Source organism: Carassius carassius, chromosome 20 (genome assembly GCF_963082965.1).
Source record: "Carassius carassius chromosome 20, fCarCar2.1, whole genome shotgun sequence".
NCBI classification, from domain to species: domain Eukaryota; kingdom Metazoa; phylum Chordata; class Actinopteri; order Cypriniformes; family Cyprinidae; genus Carassius; species Carassius carassius.
The window spans coordinates 14,094,230-14,110,589 of NC_081774.1; the positions used below are offsets into that span (position 1 = coordinate 14,094,230).

A 16,360-nucleotide genomic window follows, 5' to 3' on the forward strand; every position below is an offset into this window, starting at 1 on the left:
AAACACTACATTCACTTTACTTAAACTGCTGTAGACTAAACCGTTTTTCCCTTACCATTACAGATATATAGTTTCCTGAGTGATAATTATGTTACACTGTTGATACTGTTGATTAATATACATTGATTTATACATTGATATATACATACATACATACATACAGTGCCCTCCACTATTATTGGCACCCTTGTTACAGCAAAGGCGGCTGTAAAAATAAATCTGCATTGTTTATCTTTTGATCTTTCATTCACAAAATTCTAACATATCCTTGAAGTAAAACAATTGAAAGCCTAAACAATCAAAGAGCCCCTACATCACATGTTGTTTGGGAGGGTTTCAAGAAAAATTCTCCTCGCACATCCAGACACAAACTCCAGCATATTCAATTGTCAGACACGACTGGAACTTCAAATGAGACTGGATTCTATGGTCAGACGAAACAAAAAAAAGAGCTTTTGAGCAGCAAACCCACCAGATGGGTTTAGTTCAAACAGGGATAAAAGTCCCCCATGTCCAGGGTTAAATATACTGCTGGATCTTTAATGTTGTGGGCCTGGGACTGTCTCCGTTAGAAACCTTATAATGGGCTGTGGTTGGATCTTTCATCAGGACAATAGTCCAAAAACAAACATCAAAATTAACCTCAAAATATGTCACTGAGCACAAAATGAAGCATCTGTCATGGCCGTCCCAATCCTCTGACCTGAACCCTGTAGAAAATGAGTGGGGTGAACTGAAGAGAAGTAGCACCAACATGGAGCTGTGAATCTGAAGGATCTGGAGAGATTTTGCATGTAGGAATGGTCTCTGATCTCTTATCATATGTTCTCCAAACTCTTCGGGCATTATAGAAGAAAACTTAGAGCTGTTATCTTGGGAAATGGACTTTCAGTTGTTTTATTTCAATAATAGGTAAGAATTATGTAAATTCTTTTGAATGAAAGATCAAAAGAATAAACAATGCAGATTTATTTTCACAGCCGCATTTTCTCATATATTTGCCCAATATTAGTGGAGGGCACTATATAAATGTACAGTATGTATTTACAGTTCAAAAACAGACACATACATACAGTTTGCAGTTTTTGGCTACACTATTTTTTTTTTTAATATCTACTCAAGCGAAACGATAAGTTAGAATTGAAATATAGTGCCTAATATATCCCAAAGGACATATTACGCAAAAGGATCTTTGAGCATGACGTTTGATTGTGAGGGACCAGATTTTAATCATACCAGATTTTATTCACATATTTAGTCAATGGACATTAAAAAAAGCAATAAAATAGATCTGAATGAGGTGATACACTGTAAAACATTATCATATTTTTACGGAAAAAGACCTTGTGATTTCTTAAGGGTAATTCCCTTACTATATACCAGGAGCAATTAATAATGGGGCAGTTAATAAATTTACAGTTTGCGGAAGTAAAAAATAAAACACAAGTGATCCTATCATTAACAGAAAAAATAACAAAAAAATGTAATTTGACATTCCCGTTTGACACTTCACATTTGATGGCTTTTGATTGAAATAACTGTTTCTTCGTTTTTTTATCAGTTATGTAGATTAGGGTTTTATGTCAGTAAATCAATGTTTACTGCATTATTTTAGAGTCATGTAAATGTTCTGTATATTCATATTAATATTAACCCCTTGTGGAAAAGCTACCTGTGATAAGCTTTGATTCATCATGTGGCATTCTAATTACCATCTTGTGCTTTTGGTGGTTGTCAACATTTTATAAAAGCATAAAACATATTTTAAAACTTCAGTAGGTTGATGTTTTCACATTATATCAGTTAATAAAATATAATGTATGGGGATTTACTATAAACTTAAATGTTCAAAGTTTTACAGTCATTTTCTTATAGCGTACTATAAAAAAATGAATATGGAAATACGAAACACCTTCTTACATTGGTTTCAAATTCCAAAACTGGAAAATGAATGGCAAAATTAAACGGAAATGTGTTGTGTTTGTAAACATGGAGGGGATAACGCGGCCAGTGTTTTTGTTGATGTTTTAATTTTTGTGTCAAACGTTCACATTCATGCAGCTTCGTTTGGCCCAGAGACATCATATTAGACGACTTCAAACTGAAATACACAGTATGGACTAAATGCGCCATCTGTGTCAGAATGTTATGATGGATCTACAGCCATTAAAGTTTGAATTTAATCGACTCTGGATTGGCCCGGAGTAGACGTCTCTCTCTAACTCGTAGATGCTCATACTAATAATTTTCATTCTGCGTTCACACACAGCATCATTCTGGCAATTTACTGTTAATGTTACAACTTCTCATACCAGTAAATTGCTGGAACGATTTTTTTTTAAAGGGTCTGTGCACACATGATCTCTTTACGGCAATTTACCGGTAATTTTCCAGTCAAGTCTGTATGTCTGAAAGGGTTAAATGATTTTGATAAAAGATCCCTTTTTGCTCTTGCAATAGTTAGCCTATTTCTTCTAAAGACAAAGGGCAGAATCTCTTCCTCAGATGGCGGTGGTGATCTGTGTCAGTCCCAGGTCATTTGAGTCCTCTTGACCATGAAATGACGACAGCTCCACGGCTAGTCATACGGGCCGACCTTTGCCTCTGTCCCCTTTGTCCTCTGCTGGGCACGTGTGCTCACGAAGAGTGCTTCTGACCCGACTGACGCCGTGTCCATCCCCTGTGGTCCGACCTGGGCAGCAGAAGTCCCTGAAGCAGCGTTTGAAGTTCTCATCAAGGAAAGCATACAGGATGGGGTTCAGGCTGCTGTTGGTGTATCCCAGCGCCACACAGAAGAAGTATGCCCCCATGACTGCAGTGGTCTCCGGCACTCCAGGCGCAAGAGCTTTGACTAGAATGAAGATGTGTATGGGCGTCCAGCACACCACAAACACAGCCACCACAACCAGCACTAGACGAGTGATGCGTCTCAGGTTGCGATCTTTCTTCCGGGAGCCAGACAGCAGACGTACGCTCTTGAGACGCAGGACCATGAGCGTGTAGCACACCGTGATGATGAGGAGAGGAGCAACAAAACCAAAGATGAAAACGCAGATCTTCATCAATGTGTCCCAGTAGAGATACGGGTCTGGAAACTGCAGAGCACATTCTGTAGTGCCTGCAGAAGAAATATAACAACGGCGGTTAATTATTAATCAGAAGTGAGTACAGCTTGATCATCTGTGCTGTAATGAAGCCTGTGGGAAGGAACAATAAATATATTAGGATGGAGTAGAGAACTCACAGTCCCATCATTTACCGTAAGATATTCTGGATTTCTTCCTAAAAGATAATTAGATGCCACTACTGATTATAATACACTGATTTATAGATAGACAGTTAGACATACAGATAAACAGATATAAAGACAGACAAACAGACATACAGATAAAAAAGACAGACAGACAGATAGAAAGACATACAGACAGACAGCTAGATTGATAGTGTTTTTACACACCCAATAAACATATTAGAATTATTTCTGAAGGATCGTGTGAAACTGTAGACTGGAGTAATGACTGCTGAAAATGTAGATGTGCCAACACAGGAATGAATAACATGTTAAAAGACATTAAAATAGAAACACAGTTATTTCTAACTGAACATAAGATATTTATTGTAAAAAATATTTTTAAAAAGCTTACCAATGCCACATTTTTTAATGGTAGTGTATATATATATTCATAAATTCACCCCTACCATTGTTTGTTTGTGTGCTCCCAAGAACCATTGCAGGGATCCCAGCAGCCGAGGACAGCACCCAGATGAGGATGTTGATGATCTTAGCTTTCATTGGTGTCCGGAAATCAAGGGCCTTGACGGGGTGGCAGACGGCCACATAGCGGTCCACACTCATCATGGTCAAGGTCAAGATACTAGTAAACATGTTATAGTAGTCGATGGAGATGAACACCTTACACACCACCTCTCCAAACGGCCAGGAGTTCATCAGATAATCTGTGCTTTGAAAGGGCATGGTGGTGGTTACCAAGGCATCTGCAGCAGCCAAGTTAAAGATGTAGATGTTTGTGGCGGTTTTCATTTTAGTGTATCTGTTGGGAAAATCGATTGAGCCACAGAGTGGCAAAATAATTCAAAAACAACCCATCGGTGCGATTTGCAGCATGACAGCTTGTGCTGAGATACATTATTTAACAAGCACAAACTTCTTTATCCCATGGTTTTAAAAACCAAATAATACCATCTTTACACAGCACAGAAATTGTGCGATATTAAAGTGCCATATACATGACTGCCCTGTTTTAGTATGGCCTACACAGAATGTGAGCAGATACAGTCTTTGCTCAAAGCAGTAAACTGTATGTCAAGGTAATTTTGACTGCATTGTGCCTTCATATTTCAGTCCACCGAGGGGAGCCAAACTGCCAAATTGGACTTGACTAAATGTTTTTAGTCAAACAGGTATTTAATCGAACTATCCCATCAAAAACGTCTCATATGACTGTTTATAAACGAAGTCTATTAAATAGTGAGATACATATTTTCTAAATTATATTATATAAGTCACTTGTATAATCAGTGCAGGGCAGTACATTTTAGTACAATGTTGTTTCTTACCTGATAATGACATACATCACCAGACAGTTTCCCACTAGTGCTACAACAAACACCACGGAGTACACGGCAGTGATGATCGGAATAATAGGAGACATAGTTTCCTGCTCGTTCGTCCAGCTTTCATTCAGTGAATAATTATAAATGTCCGAGACAGCAGACTGCCATGTGAAGTTGGGTAAACAATTCTCGAGGTGCGATGAGGGGCATTTGTCCTCCTTAAAAATCTGCACCACGTTGCTGTCCATCGTCTGTTTATTTGCAAAATGAGAGCAAGTGTATAACTGAGTCACTGGAAAAGTTCAGTCGCTTTAGAATACAGATTACATAAAAATGGTAAAATAATCGTTAGAAATTAATACATAAACGAAGGGTATATATACTGACAGTTTAACCAACATAATTATTCAGTATGCATTTGTTTTAAAATAAAAGATACAGTGCATATATGCTGAAATCTGATTCTGTATTGCACTTTACTCCAAAAAATGTATGTTTACATAGTTGGTAAAACATAAAATATAAAAGACTTACCTTATTATAAACTGCAAACTCCAAATTTAAATTGAAAATCCCAATGTTTTTAAACAACAATGATGTCTTGTGCGCAATGCGTTGATTTCTTTGGCCCGCTCCTATTCAACTGATGACTGACTGACTGCCACCTCTCGAGAGCAGCTGCCTCCGCCGCGCGAGCGTCCCGTATGACATCAGATCTCATGTGACGGTCTCCATCTGAAACGGTCCGTTAAGCACCTGTAGTGTCTTACTGCGACTCTTCGTCTATATCGGCGGCAATGAAGTTGTCTTCTAAATTTGATGTATTAACCACTTCTGTCGGTTAAATAGTTTTAATGTTTCATAAGATAGCGCGCCAAACTTCATCTCTGGAGAATTTCACGCTCACACGGTCGCGAGAGAACTTCACAGACAAGACGGCAGTTTCAATAAAGATAGCAGCAGGTGAAGTTCTCCAGAGTGAGTGGTCTTTATCTTTTTTTCAAAGAGACAAAGATGGGAAAAACCGCATTAGTATTATAAGAAAAGGATGTGCGTAATTCTGTGGGCAAGTGACGTAGGGTAAAGGATTGACAAGAAGAGGCAAAGTCCATCTTGTTTTGTAACTGTAACATTAGTGTAACACTTTTAACACTGTAACACTTTTAACTGTAACATTAGTGTAACACTTTTAACACTGTAACACTTTTAACTGTAACATTAGTCATTAATGCTGGGGGGGAATTGGTCGCGATTGATCGCGTCTGGAGTGGGGGTTTGTGTTTGCATGGTGTATGTGTGTGTGCTTTGTGTCGTTGTTTTGTGTATATGAATTCACACATATGCATTTATTTATTTAAGAAATATTTACATGTATATACTGTATGTACATTTATACATGGTTTATGTTGTATATAGATGTGAATAATTTATGTGTATGGATAAGTAAAGATCTTGAGTATGTATATGCGTGTGTCTGTATTTATGTATGCAGGATGATTGTGCATGGTGCACGCATGTGTATTGTGCGGGCGCGGACTATTGTTTTAGATGCGGTTGGTCGCGATTGATTTTTTTTTCAGCACTATTAGTCACTATTAGTCATACATTTTCACTGTTAATGTAGTATAGTGGTGAATGTATAATGTCATTGTTATTATGAATTTTTTGTCTTGTTTGTTTGTATTGTTGATGTATATTTTTATTTATGTGTATTGTTGTCATAGTAAATGAATGTTATTATGATTGTTGGTTATTTTCTTTGTTAGTTTTTATGTTATAATTATATTTTATTAAATATAGCCTATATATATACATGACTTATTTTGTTTATTGATAGGCCTATTCCATGTTTATGATCAGAGACAACTTTCTTCAAAGTCTCGTCAAGTCTATAAGGGTATCAAAACGTTTACATTTCTTAAAAAATAATAGGCCTCACTATAATACAATAGACTAACAAACTTATTTTATATGTACTTCATGTATTAACACTAACTGGTGTTCAGCTATTAGGCCTATTATGAAAAATCAACTTATTTCTTGATAGCCTAATTAAATTCCTCAACTGCCTCAACTAACGCGTATATAGTAGCGATGCATATGCACATGCAGTCTAGTTGATGTTTGAGTGGGTGTATCGTTGATTTTGTATTTAATCTATTTTCATTAATTTCATTGTGAACCTGTTATGGACATCATCTGCGCCAAACAGCATGATCAGCCAATCACAGTGTCTTGGAGGCACCACCTCCTCTCATGTGAGTTTTTTTTCACCTGCCTTTACTCCCCCTCACATTCATAGAGAAGAGGCAAGAGAGATGCTGCCTACTAGACAGTGTCACTTTACACTTTATAGACTATTTGAGCTCATGTTTCATAATATTAGTTTTAAAAGGGGGCAAAAAAATTCATAATATGGTGGTCAGCTTATCAAGTTAAGTACAGTAGTAGCCTACTTTTAAATTTTCCAAAATAGGCCACCTTATTAATGCTATAAAATTCTCTATAAGTAAGGTTGAGAAGCAGAAGACTAATGCAGGCTTAATATGCAATTTCACCTTATTATTCTGTTGCTACTAAATAGTTGCCCATTCTAGATGGCAATATTAGAAACGTAAATTGAATGAAAAAAGTAGGTTCAGCAAAACCCAAATGTGTTCCTTCATGAAAGCACTGATGCTAGTTTTTCCTCCCAACAACTTTGAAAACAAAATACATGACTAAGGGTCGACCACAGCAAGAGCTCTAATGGCCCTCTTTAATGTTACTATTTACTTTTCTGTATTGATTTTACTCATCTAAACATGGTCTTGTCATGCCAGTAATGGACACAATAAACATCTAGTTCATCAGCATGACATTCTGTGAATGCAGATTCTTGTTCATTTCATTCTTTCTAGGCAAAAGTAGGAGTACTTCACATGTTGCTAAGAGACATAGGTAGCTGATGTTTGTGTGGAATGCTTCTCCCCCCAGTGCTTGTGCGTCGTAACCTCAGGAAAAAGGGGCTTATAGGGGTAGATAATTACAGCTCCATCAGACATCACAAAATCCCACTCAAGGACACAGCTGTGTGGAGGGAAAATGGATTTTAATCAGTTATTTCATTTAGTCTTTGTATTTCTCTCATGCAAGTTTTTTTTTCTTTCAGTCTACATAGACATATACAGTACATATAACACAGCAGAGTTTAATTTGATTGGATGTATTCCACATATTCTGTCACATTCTGCATACTGTTTTTAGTACTCTGCCTACATTAATTACTAATATATCATAAATTATAAAATTATTAACCTATAAAACCACATATAAGACAACGAATTAAATGGTTAGTTTACCTAACAATGACTATTCTGCTGTTTTTTTGTTCTGTTTTTTCTTTTTACAAAATATTATACGTATATTATACAATACTAATTTAACCACATCATTAATTGATGACTATTTTGGCAATTTTAAAAACTATATATGTAAACACAGTAAACAAAATCACAAAACAGTCATAAAAATAAAAAATAAATAAAAAGATTGATTAAAGACTTTTAAGAATCATTAAAACCAAAAAACAACAGTTGTGACCATAAGCCGTCAAGGCAAAAAAAAAACAAAAAAAAAACACTACCTGAAAGCAGTCAAAACTCCGCATTCCACATCTTCTGAAGTCATAATTACATATATGAGGAACAGAGCAAAATATGAGTCATAAACTTCCTCTCTGCTGCAGCTCTCAGGTCAGAATATGGCATGATGGGAGATTCATAGATGTGTATTTAGAGCCACATTCGACTGCTCCGGATACACCAATGTGTCCGCCATCTTGGAACAGTAAATGTAAGAATCCGTTCCTCTTCTGAGATTTAAATTCTTTAAATACTTTATCTCTCAGAGGTGAGAATGCATCAGTTTGTGTTTTTATTTGTTAATTTAATATTACAGATTTTTAAAGTATGGTAACAAGTTTTAAGTTTAAGTAAGCTAAAGCCTTTATCTTGTTGTATTGTGTTAGTTTATCAAAATCATCAGCTAAAGACTATTGCAGATATACTTTTATTCATATATGCATATAACTATGATTGCAAACACAGTCAGCTTGCTCTTAGGTATTCACAGTCCGTCCCGGATGGGGTTACATATAAACGCTCATGGAAATAGCCACTGTTGAGGCATCTATGTATATGTATATGTATATGTATGTGTGTGTGTGTGTGTGTGTGTGTGTGTGTGTGTGTGTGTGTGTATATATATATATATATATATATATATATATATATATATATATATATATATATATATATATATATATATATATATATATATATATATATATATATATAAATATACACATACATATACATAGATGCCTCACCAGTATGAAAGGTCATCATGACTTTTTAGAAGACTGAAGAACCAAAGGCAGTGTGTCCAACCTGCCTTGTGTGCAGGTTTGTACATGATGACATAATTAATATTTAATAACAGACACACAAATTCCATTTAGACAAATTTTCCAACGATAAAAAAGCACAAATCGTTCAGAAATGAAAATGGTAGAGAATAATTATGAAGTCCCATTATCTGTGTGTTTTTTTAAAATGCTAATGTACAAACAAAACTAGCACATTACAATTTTTTACATAAAATATAAAAAAATATTTTGAACATTTACCAATGATGAACTCAAGCACAGATGGAAGAGAAAACTATTATTTGTTAGAAAGAACCCAAAGGGAAAAATGTAACTGTACGCAATTCTTTCTCAAGGTAAATCAAGTCAAGGACAAGAAAAAAAAAAAACACTCTATGAGACTCTATTTTATAATATGGTCTTTTAAATCCAAGTTTAGCAGTTGAACACACTGTCAAAGAGGAAACTGTACAATCTGTTCGAGTCTAAATAAATATATTAACATGCCAATATATGCCCAAATTGTAAGTCGCTTTGGATAATTGCGTCTGCTAAATGAATTAATGTAAATGTAAATATGCTGTGCTTTACACTTATAAAGTATAATTTCTTAAATGTGTGGCATCTGTAGCTTAAGTGGAGCGAGAAATAACCTGTTGAAATTGACCAAAAATAAAAAGCATGGATAGGACGGTTTATGGATATGCGTTTTTTTTTCTCTTTTGCATTTGAAGAAGAGAGAAAGCATGAGAGAGATGGAAAGAGAGAAATAGTGAGATTATTCTTTCTATTTTTCAGTGCCCTTGAAGAATGAAATGAGTGTACTCCGTGAAGGCATCAGTTTGTTTAGAAACAGTTTCCATGGGAACCAAAGTTTCTTTTTATATTCACCAAGGTGCAACAGTTCTGAGTGTGCATGATTTCATGCCAAACATCAGACCTCCCAGCCATGAAATGATTATTTGTGCCCTCACAAAAACAAACGAAGTGTTACAATGACGACTCAAGAATGCTGGCTGCAAGGAAATCAGAGAAAGTCCTTAAGCATTCTGAATACCACTGTACCAGAGAAAAATAATAAGAAACAACATCAACAGCCAATCATGTAAGCTACTATAACAGACAGGTTATCAGCACTTCCTCTCACAGTGATGCTTCTAAGAAGAACAATAGATTTAATGGAAGTCCTTATCTGTCCGGTAGTTATAAACCAAGCCAAGTGGTTATTAACAGACATGCAGATGTAGCCCAAAATGTCCAACAAAATATGTCCTTTATCAAATGTCACAATGATAAGTGAGTCAGAATGGCAGTAATCTATGGGAAAGAATGACATTTTTCCAAGACATTTTTCCATATACAGTAGTATACTCAGTAATGTTGACGTTCACATCACTTTATAAGTAATGTACTGCTGCATACGGATTGCACACAGGATGAAAACATTTCCGCTGTATGTGCACTTATGTATGTGCATTTATTGTTGTTAATCCCAAACACAGTGACCATGTTTGTTTGGTAATGGGCGATTGTTTACCATGCACACAAGGATAAAAAGGAATACAAACTTCAGATTTTGTTCCATTCCAGCCCGCCTGAACATTGCAAAAAGGCTCTCCAAATAAAGGCTAGCCACAGATGGCTCAGCTGATGGTGCCTAAGCTTGATCAAAGTCCGTGTCATCCTAGCACAGGCCTGAAGATTGAGCACCCTTAAACAGCCATTAGTGCTGATGGTGGAATATTGGAGGAGAAATTTATGGTTGAGCTCAATTCTCCGTGCTTCTACATTTTACGATATCAACCAGTAATAAATAGCAACCTGCCTAAAAGCAAGTAAAAGTCAGTTTTAAGACTGCTGGCTTTAGACATTCACTTAACCACATCATTTTAAAACACAAAAAAACCCTAAATTAACGTTACAAAAAAAAAAAAGAAAATAAATATTAATAAATTAAAATACACAAACACAAAACAAAAACACTGGGGAAAAAATTACAGCATACAAAGAAACAAAATACAAAACACAAAAAAACAAACAATAAAAACAACAAATTAACTACAAAAAAATTATTGAAATTAAAAAACAAACAGAAAAATAACAGGATAAAATTAAAATTAAATACAATAAACAATGAAATAAACAATTAAAAGAAAAAAGCAAATAAAAAACATAAGAAAAAATTAAATAAGTAAAATACACAAAACAAAGGGGAAAAAAGACAAAGCATTTACACAAATTACAAAAGAAAAAAAACCACAAATCAAATAAACAAAAAAAAATAAAACTAAGTCGAAACAAACAGCACAGGATGAAACCAAATAAAAATAAAACAAAGAAAAGAAAAATAAATTGAAACCCGAACCAAACAAAATAGGATAAAAAAGCAAAAGAAACAGTCAACATCACATTTTAAATCATAGCATACCAGATACATACCAGTCCATTTATAGTATACTAACAATCAATGAATGCCTAGACAAAATCATCATAGTAGTCCTTGTGACTTCTAAAGAAATATCAATATATTAAATCAATATCTTTAAGCCATTTACTCATCCCCATGATTATCTTCTCAATTCGAGATATTTTTAAGACATCCGAAGATGCCAAATTGCGCACTGTCTACATTCAATAACAAATATCAGAGAAATGTGTCCTGCATGTGTCTGATTTTCATAACAGCATGATTCAATGAATGAGCTTATTGGCTGATGCTGCAGGGTTAAAGGCAGTTTCACTACCGACATGGCATGAAATGGCCCTGATCTCAGCAATCAGGAGCTGAATAGGAACTCCTGTTGTTAGTGAAAGGTTCATCGGAGAAGGAGAGGCTATGGCTGCAAAATGTCAAATGGACTCAATCGCAGACTGACTGTAACAAAGCATCTAAATGTGATCCAATATCCAAAGACAGTGCAGCCCATGTGTGAATTTAGATCGTACACAAAAATGATTACGCATAATGAAAGTACTTCATTATGTTTAACAATACACGTGAGAAGAGCACATTATGAATTCTGATAGTTCCATTACAGTGATTGGATTAGATTCAGCTTCTTGACACACACAAAAGGTAGATCTGCAAACTTTGAAAACAACAAATACCACAATAAATCTTTCTGTCAGAGTCCATCAGCTATCAGGATGAGAGGGGAAATCACTCTTAAATGATGTTGCTACTGTTTTAATTGTAACCATGGGAACAGGCAATCTGTGACCCATGTCAACAAGAGCGGACAAATCTGGTCAATATGACTAGTCGATAATATTCCACCTGTATTACAAAGCCACATCTTCAACAGACAGCCTCAGTGAGTGGCTTGGTAAGCCAATGCTGCCAACATGCAGCTGAACGCAAGCACTGGGGATTGTTGTTGAAACAATAATTTGCTGTCAGTCGATTCGCATTTTTAATCCAATTGATTAAATGGTGCAGCAATTAATTTAATTAATTACTAATTATATGTGGCTGTAAAAATACCCACAAAAGATTATTTAGCAATTATTGTGTTAACTGAGAAAGTATCAAGTAGACATTACAATTATTAGCTTTAGAAAGAAATATTTTATTTGATAAATTTATTACACATAAACGTTAAGTTTACAGTGGCCTAACATAAACTATGGAAAATAAAACATAATTTGAGAAACATACCAGTATTTTTAGTTCATGCAATGAAAGTCACTGGTAACCAGAAAAACTTTTTTTCTTCAAAATACCGTCTTTTGTGTTACACAAAAGCAAGCAATTCATTCAGATTTGAAACAACATGAGGGTGAGTAAATTATACTTTTTTTTTTTTTTCGGTGAACTATACTTGTAAATGTTTGACATGAAAAGCACTTGTGTGATATTGCTTTTGCTGCTGGTGTGATATAACTTATCATGCAATATAAATGAGATAAAAACTAATACGGGGCATTTTTGCCATAGTTGAAACATTAGCCTAGTCTAAGCGAAATCTGAGCCACTTCGCAAAAACTTGCCCACCTACGTTACTGCTGCTGCTATCATCTCTTCCTCACTAATAACTTAAAATAAACACAAATGAACGTATCTTGCTTTAACTGCAGAAAGATGTCAATACACACCATTTTCTAGTCTAAGTTTAACTCCACCAAAATTAGTCTAATCCAGTGGTTCCCAACCTTTTTCAATTCGCGGCCCACAAAACCAAACAAATATGTTTGCGCGGCCCACTGCAAAAAAATTAACTGACCCCACTATTGTTGGGTTAATAACTTGGTATTCAGAAGCTAGATTGTTAACTGTATTTATTGAATGAACTAGGGCTGTGCGATATGAAAAAACAAAACAAAAAAAAAAACACTTGCGATGTCTGAAATTTTTTCTTCAAAAAGTTGTAACGTCTATAGAACAGACATGTCAAAATAATCACTAAAGGTGTAACAAAATTTATAGACTTATTATAGACTATATATATATATATATAAAACCTGTGTTCAGGTTTTTTTTTTTTTTTTGCAATGCATTGTTCATAGAGCTCATTAATTGTAGCGGTGCCTCAGGTGTTAAAATAGATTTGTTATACATTATACAGGTTCACACATAGGCCTACTCCGTCTGCAGTGCGTATACAGTCTGTATACAGTCCGTATACAGTCTTTTTCGAACTCCGGACCGTTAGTCCGATTTTCACCAAATTTGACGTGAATCATCTTCAGACCATGCTGGCAAAAAGTTATGGATTTTGTGTCGATATACGAAACGGTTCTCATTTAGCGCATCAATGAATTTGCTGGAAAGGTGCCAAAAATGCATTTGAGGCTGTATCTCTGCAAAGCTTTGACATATTTGCCCCAAACTTTGTATGTGTCATCGCCACCTCACACTGACCATGCCACATAAATTTGGTAACAGCGCCACCTATTGGTCAAGAGTAATAAACCATTCATTAACCATGACTAAGTACACTTATAAAAATGCTAATAACTTTTTAATGCTTTAGCCTATTGCAATGGAAATGGTCTCAAAATATTCCCTGGCTTATGCCGACAACATAGATACTAAATATGCCAGATTAAGCTGAACTCCCGGTCCGCCATTTTGATTTATGTTGAAAACCTACATTTTCGAACTGCTCATCAATCGTAAGTCCGATTTTTACCAAAATTGAATCAGATGATCTTCAGACTGTGCTGACACAAAGTTATGGATTTCGTGTCGATAGACCATTTTCGTACAGCGCCACTATGAACTTTAATCACTGTGTCAAAATGAATCTAAGGCTATATGTCTTCAAAGCTTTGACATACTGACACCAAACTTTGTTTGTGCAATAGTCACCTCACACTGACCATTCCACACTAATTTGGTAACAGCACCACCTATTGGTTACACGTGATAAGCCAATAAATCCTATTACTAGGTGTTGTGTTTATTGTTTTCAAGCCATTATGCCTAAAATAATCTTAAAACGGTTTTAATTACTCATTCCTGCCGTTCGTCTGAAGCTTGCTTCTGTAGTGCTTGGCCCCGTTATTGCTGCTTGCAGCTATATTTCATGTTTGAATTTGTTGTTCTGTAGCATATGCAGCAAAAATATAAATTGGTGGTTTATTCTTAAACCAATCAGCCAGCTCGAATAGTGGAAGCAAAGTTACAGTTTAATATTTATTTTTTGTTATTTAATTATATATATGAAATCATGTTATTATGTTATGACTTAGACATTTTTATATATGTTAACAATATTATAATTGGCGGCCCACCTGCAATAGACCCCACTAAGGGGCCGCGGACCACAGGTTGAAAACCACTGGTCTAATCTAAACTTGTCAGATTCATTTCTCAGACAAAACTGTCAGATTCGGAGTTGTGATTGGTCAGATCGCCTATAAATCAAACTCGAAACTGCAAAGGGTCAATTAGAAGTTTTTTTGTCCTAGCTCAGTAAATAAATGTCCCTTAAAGAGGCCGTTTATAAAAACAGCCCTTAAGAATGCTATATGCAGCATGAAAAAGACTTCACAAAAGCCATCGGCAAAGAGTTTTCAAAAGCGACATGCCTCCGAGAGCCCTTACACAAATTCATCATTGATTATGGCAAAAGGATGTTTGTGTCGCACATTACATAAAGCAGCCACTCAGTGTGGGAAGTGTCACACAAGCACTGGCATGCCATACAGCGCTGCTGAGATGTGGGATCGTAGACGTGAGTCAATTCATTCTTGACACAAAAGCAGCATCTGAAAAGGACGGAGGTGTGAAAGAAAAACACAAGTTTCCCAATAAGGTCGAATAAGACATCTGATAATGCCACTAACAACCTTGTTTCACGAGGCCTAAGATGACCCTATTAGAATTTGAATGAGCCCTTACACATCCAAACCAGTTGATAACCACATATGCTGTGGATCTGTCAGATAGTGTGGTGGTAATAGGTTTTGAAGGTTATCTCTATCTGGACATCCACAAAGCACACAGAGTACCGGACTATTTGCTAACTGATAGTACTACAGCTACAGCTTGTTTTCCATTTAGACAGAGAGAGAGAGAGAGAGAGAAGAGCGACTGAACAAAAATTACCCAGTGGCTGCATCTGCTCTCGTCTGATGCTCTGCCCAGTCGTGTATGGAAAAGGTTTTGGGAGGTTATTTAAAAAATGGGATGCACAAGGAATGCAGCAAATTGGCAAATGGGTTTGTGTTTACGAATGACACAGGTGAGTCACCTTATCGTAAAAGGTGTAAAAAAGGCCCACAGTGACATGAAATAAAATGCATGAATCCGATTGGAAATATTTGAGAAGCTCACAACATGAGGAATTAAAATTTCTGTGATATTTCAGACCATTCACGCAAATATGTTTTTGCCTTTAAAATGAAAGAAGCAGGGCAGTGGAATGGAAGAAGAAAAAAAAACACCTAGAGATTTAGCTTGAACAGTTTTTAGAACTGTGTGTAATGTAGGAGACCCTGAAAAACACAGGAGGAGAACTTTTGAAAAACTTTCACAAAAAAAAAAAAAAAAAAAAAGAAATCTGTACATCGAGCAGAACGGTTATCCATGAAGAAAATATGTATGGTTGAGACTTGGTTCTGTGCAATGGTTGTTGACTGGATCTTAATTGTGGGCATTGCACTTAAAAACGGAGGTAGATTAATATAAGCGGTCATAAGAAATATGGCATACGTCACCAGAAAGAGGATGGGAAATATGAAAAATGCTAAGTTCTTTAACATTAAATTATTAAATCATATTTTTTCGATTTGAGGCTCACAGTGTTGATACAAGACACTTCAGATTCTTGTTTATGAAGACACATTCATCATTTCAAAAGAGCAAAGCTCTCCTAAAGGTTAATAAAATATTCCCTTAGAGCAAAGTATATGATCTATAAAAATCAATAT

At 35.6% G+C, this 16,360-nt stretch overlaps 1 pseudogene; it reads right to left on the bottom strand.

Annotated features, from left to right (window-relative positions):
• Positions 1-2,028: 2,028 nt before the first annotated feature.
• On the bottom strand, positions 2,029-5,299 carry LOC132095795 (delta-type opioid receptor-like; annotated as a pseudogene).
• Between the last annotated feature and the right edge of the window lie 11,061 nt (positions 5,300-16,360).